At 61.4% G+C, this 5,266-nt stretch overlaps 1 protein-coding gene across 1 annotated transcript in view; it reads right to left on the bottom strand.

Moving 5' to 3' along the window:
• RBM38 (RNA binding motif protein 38) overlaps positions 1-5,260 on the bottom strand; it is a 14,215-nt gene extending 8,955 nt beyond the window's left edge. Inside the window, exon 1 of the mRNA XM_023536616.1 lies at positions 5,164-5,260. The gene's annotated coding sequence lies outside the window, so the exon portion shown is untranslated. The remainder of the gene's footprint in view (positions 1-5,163) is intronic.
• Positions 5,261-5,266: the final 6 nt, after the last annotated feature.

The raw sequence follows: 5,266 nt of genomic DNA on the forward strand, positions 1-5,266 counted from the left end.
CCGCAGGCCGCCCTCTACCCCACCGCCTGTGGCCACCTGAGGCAGACCACCCCCTTTCTCATCTGCCCCCGCCCCATGCGCACTCTGCTGCAGGACACCCCGCAACTATAAGCTGTGACCGGGTGGCATTCTCAGTCTGGCACAAAGCAAGGACCTATTGGCTGCGTGGACTGACTATACGCACAGCTCCCTCTCTGGCCCACATGGGGCGGGGGGGCTGGGAGGGGACGGGAAGGTACCCAACACCCTGCGCTCGTCAACAAAAAAGTCACAAAAACAAGGGGCAGCACAAACGAGTAGCAAGAGGGGCCCCAAGATGCCTCCCACAGTGCTCCTCCCACGGTGGCACGGTGGCATGGGGGGGCCCCACCCGGGAGCCTGCTCCCACAGTCCCCTGCTCAGGGACACTCCCGTAGGGGGATTCAGACACCTACATCGGCCTGCCTGTGGTCTGGCCTCTCCCCGGGGTCCGAGGCTTCCGGACGAGGCTGTTGAGCCCCGAGGGGCTGGGCCAGGCCAGGGGCTTGCCCTTACAGAGGCACCCAGAGGCTGGTTTCTGTTACAGCAGATGGGGGCGCACGGCAGGTGTGCACGAGCCGCCCAACAGAGAGGGCCACGCGCCGCCCCCACCTCGCTCCAGTGAGTAACAAACAGGAAGAGCCAGTCACCCCAGACACCCTGAAAGTAAAAACAAGCCACGTGACATCCCATGGCGGGGAGGGCACTGGCTTCCTCCCAGCCCCCACAGCCCCTGGCTCTGACCTCACTTCCTGCCATGCCCCCAAGGCGCTGAGACCCCTCTCAAGGCACTACACCCCCTGCCCCCAGCTTATTTATTTCCTATCATGAAACAGTGATAGAATCCCAAGAAGCTGCAAAATCAGCACAGAGATCCCCCGACGACGACGTCTCATGACCCAGAGCGCTACCAAAGCCGGGAGCCTGGCCATGGCACGTGGCGGTTAACGCAACTCCGGGCGTGGATTCCACCTTTCGGTGCGTTCTGCCGGGTACGTCTGTGACACAGTCACATGCACGGATCATTCCCCACTGCTGACCATCACGACGCAGGGCTGCTCCACGCCCCCGCCCCAGGAACTCCCTGCTCAGAAGTGCCGTCACACCCTCGAACCCTTTCGCGCCCAGGCAGGCTGCTTGCGCGCTGGCCCCTCCCCACCGCTGGGAAGTGACCACCTGCAGCAGGGACCCCGCCTTCCTCATCCCGGGCCCAGGGCCTGGCACACGGCAGACACACAATAAGCACGCGTGAACTAACGGCTCTGGGAACAGCTCTTCGCATGCCGCCCAGCCTGTGCGCTCTGGCGACTCAGGCGCCCCTCTCCCCTGCAGACCCCTGGGCATGTGCACCCCAATGGCCTGACAGCGAGAGCAGCAGGTCTCAACTTGGGCGCCGGGAAGGTAGGAGTCCCTGACAGTACAGGCCAACTGGGGCGCACTGCCTGGGAGGGCCCAGGCCCGCTGTCAGTCCCAGGGGGTCTGGCTCTATCTGCCCCAGAGGTAGCCAGAGGGAGGTGCTGGGGCCTCCTAGAAGGATCCAGCTGTCGGAGCTCCAGCTCAGGCCCCCACGCCCACACTGTGAGAGCTCATGCATGTTTCTCTCCACCCGGGGCCTACACCAGCAACTGGGGTGACGGACCCCACCATGAGGCTGCTGTGCGACTCGTCACTGACAAAGCCTGGGTCTTCCCATGGGCCAGGCCTTCACTCACTCATGATGGACCCCACCACAGATAGAGAGAGGAGCCTAATGAGAAAGGGCTAGGCCTGGCCTCAAACCGGGGTGAGCCCCCGAGTCCCTGCTCCAGCACCCAGTGCATCTGACACTCACCAGCCCTGGGACCCTGTCTTGCTGTCTAGGTCCCCTGGGCCTGGCCCCACCCCTAGCACGGAGCGGGGCTCACAGTGAACAAGTGTGGAGCCCATGGCACGACCCTCTTAAGAATAAGGTGGGTAGACTGTGCCCAGAGAAGCAGCTAGCCCCTCAAAAACAACCCAAGGGGCTCTGAGTGCAGGCAGGCCTGGGACCAGGGTGAGCAGATACCCCTTGACCCCAGAAGGCCCCTTCTAGGCCAGGCCGACTGCTCTGCCTGGACATGTCCCTCTCCAAACTGTGCTGACCTTCACTCCTGCCCACAGGCTGCTGACTGTCCCACTGCCCGGCAAAGGGACGCTCAGCTGGGCACAGCTATCTCCTCCCGTGACTGAGCCACTTGTCACCTACCAAGGCCAGCTTCTCTAAACCCAAGGCCTCGACCCCACACATAGTTACACGACGGATATGCACAGGCCAAATCAGATCCAGAAAGATCCCCTTCGACTTAAATAAACTGGCGGAAGGGGAATCCAAGCCAAAAGCATCAAGTGCAAAGTCCTTTGGCGAGTTCCTTCCACACTGCCGTTTACGACCCAGCCAGGCGGGGGATCCACAGTGGCCTTGCCCAAGAGTGGGGCTATGAGACCTTCGGAGCTGTCCAAGGCTTCGATTGGACCGGAAAGTCTGAGAAGTTCGGCCAGGCAGGAGAGGGGTTAACTGGTTCACAAATCGAGCTGTCCCACTGTGCCCTCGGCCAACTGCGGGCCTGGCCTCCCTGCCGGCCCGGGGCTGACAAAACTGACTGCTGCGTCAGGCCAGCCGTGCTCCCAAGCCCGATTGTTTGCAAAGACAAAAGGGACGCTGACGGCCCAACTCTCTGGCAGGGCAGGCGGCCCGGGAGGAGACAGCTGACCCAGGCAGCTCAAGCGGCCACCTCTTGGGGCAGCGCACCCAGGGGCCCCTCCGGCTGCCCGGACCTCAGCGAGGCCCAGTGGGAGGCGGCGCGACTCTCAGAGGCTTCAGCCACCAGCCACTGAACAGTCCCTCTGACCCCTTGTCCCTGTTTGGGTCTCCACCCCTTGGCAACCAACAAATAGCTGGAGGCCTCTCCCCTGTCACAGGTATTAAATGGCCAACCAGCAGATTTAGTTACAAAACACTGTCGCCTGAAATCGGAACACAGTGCTAAACTCTGAGACCGACCCCCCGTACCCTCACAAGGGTGGCGCTCTGGAGACCACGAGGGGAGAGGTCAGGGTGTCCTTCTATCTGCCTGCCCCAGAGAGCACCAGTTCAGAGTGTGGATTCCAGAGCCAGCCTGCCCGCCTGGGTTCAAACCCTGTCACCTCAGCCACCCTGGACAGCTTGCTAACCTTTCTTTGCCTCAGGGTCTCCATCTATGAACGAGGATACCCACCCCAAACTCAGAGGATGGTGGTGAGGACAAGAGAAACGTGGCAGGAGTGTGGGCCCCCAGCCCCACGTGCCCGCACTGGGTCAGGTGATTACTTCTTCCATTTTCCAGACGAGGAAACTGGAAGCCAGGAAGAGGCCGTACTTGTCAGGATGGACCCAGCCAGCAAGTGACAGAATCAGGATTTGAACCCAGGTCTACAGATTCCAGAGGCCAAGCACTGACAGTTCCTGGAAGCCCAGAGGCAGCAGCGGTGGATGAGAGCGGAGCCTGGCCTCGGTGGGAAACGGACGGCTGCGTGTTAAGCAAGAAAGAGCTGCACGCACTCCAGGCTTCCGTCCCAATCTTTGTGCAGCTGGCCCTGCCCCAAGGCACCTGGCCCTGCCCCCAGGCACCTGGCGATGACACAGGGAACATAGCCAGGGCTATGAAAATGGGGAACGGACTCCTCGTGTGGCCTGAACCCCAGAGAGGAAGAGCCTGGGATGATGGCAGTAAGACTGGGGTGTCCCACAAACGCTTCCGAGACAGCGGTACACATTCATGAAGCAGACCCCTGGCAAGAAGGGGACCCAAACCACCTGCTCCCGGCCGTCCTCAGGCTCCCTCCCAGGAAGGAAGACCGAGCTGAGCTCACACACGTCCACAGTCCAAGAGGAAGCCACTGTGTAGGCACAGATGCCACCTGGTAGAGCGGGCAACCCTGAGTCGTGGGCATGGAGCAGCTCTCTGGTCATCTGGCTGACCTGCCCAGTCATCAGAGCCCAGCTTCGTCCTTGCGCCAGTTCTTGGTCCACAGTGCCCCGGGGAGCCAGGATGCTCCTCAAACTCTCTCCAGGGCAGATGCGCGCGCGCACACACACACACACACACACACACACACACACACACACCCCTTGAAGCACAAAATCCAGAGCCCAGGACTGTTCTCTGACAGCTTTAGAAGCACTAACATCCAGAAAAGAGGCTGCCAGTATCGTAACTGTCCTTCCCACTTCCATCGTCACTGTCCTCTGCACCTCCCACAAGAAACAGCCCCAACCCCAACAACAAGCTCCCTGCACTGGGGCGCAGAGCCGACATCAATCACCGGGCAGACTGCATGGCAGGCTCCTTTGTGCCCCTGAAGTGTGCGTGTCCTTCCCCAAGCAGCTGCCAGGCCTTATTAGATGTTTTTTTGTTTAAAAGGCAAAAGGAGGGGGGCCTTTTTTGGACACAGGAGGGTGGGACACGCTGCTCCAAAGCATTCCAAACAAAAGGCCCACAGGCCGGCCCACAGGCCGGGGACATCTGGCCCAATCCCATCTCACCTGCTCCAGCTTTCACAAACGTAGGACCCCGGCCAGCAGTGACTTGCTGCCGCCATCTGTCGGGCACTGGAGCAGGTCAGGGGGCACCCTGGGAAGAGCCTAGTCCACCAGTTCATGTCCTCAGCACTCCCAGAGTGTTCGCCCACCCACCCCATGCCCATCCTAAGGCCTCCACTCACAGAACTCAGAGGTGCTGTCACCGTCTCCACCTCACAGGTGAGGAAGTGGGGGCAGAGACGGCGGTGTCGGCTGCTGGAGGGCACAAGACTAGTAACGGGGAACCCGGGATTGGAACCCAGGCCAGCAGGCTCCAGAGCTCATGCTCCCCAACCCTCTGTGCCGTGGCCCCGGCCAGGGGTGGAGAAATGGAACCTGCTTCCTCTCAGTTCTCCTAGTTCATCCCCCGTCCCCACCCCCCAAACGCAATCACGTCTCTGAAAGGCGAGAGAAGGCGACGGTTCTGACACGCAAAGGTGGCTGCCAAGGGCACAACCAAGGCTGTGGGGTTGGCGTCCTGCGGTGAAAGCTCCCTCAGACCAGTGGGTGCCCACGCCAGGAGAACCAGGAAGCCCCCGGCCCTCGCCCCCGGCCACCACTCCACTCACCCATATGTCCGCTGGACCAAGGTGGGGTGCAGCTGCTGTACGCCGATGGCAAAGCCTACAATGACAGACCAGTCAGGGGTGCGGCCTCGCCAGTGAAGAACCA

Source organism: Pteropus vampyrus, unplaced genomic scaffold, assembly GCF_000151845.1.
Source record: "Pteropus vampyrus isolate Shadow unplaced genomic scaffold, Pvam_2.0 Scaffold162, whole genome shotgun sequence".
NCBI classification, from domain to species: Eukaryota; Metazoa; Chordata; class Mammalia; order Chiroptera; family Pteropodidae; genus Pteropus; species Pteropus vampyrus.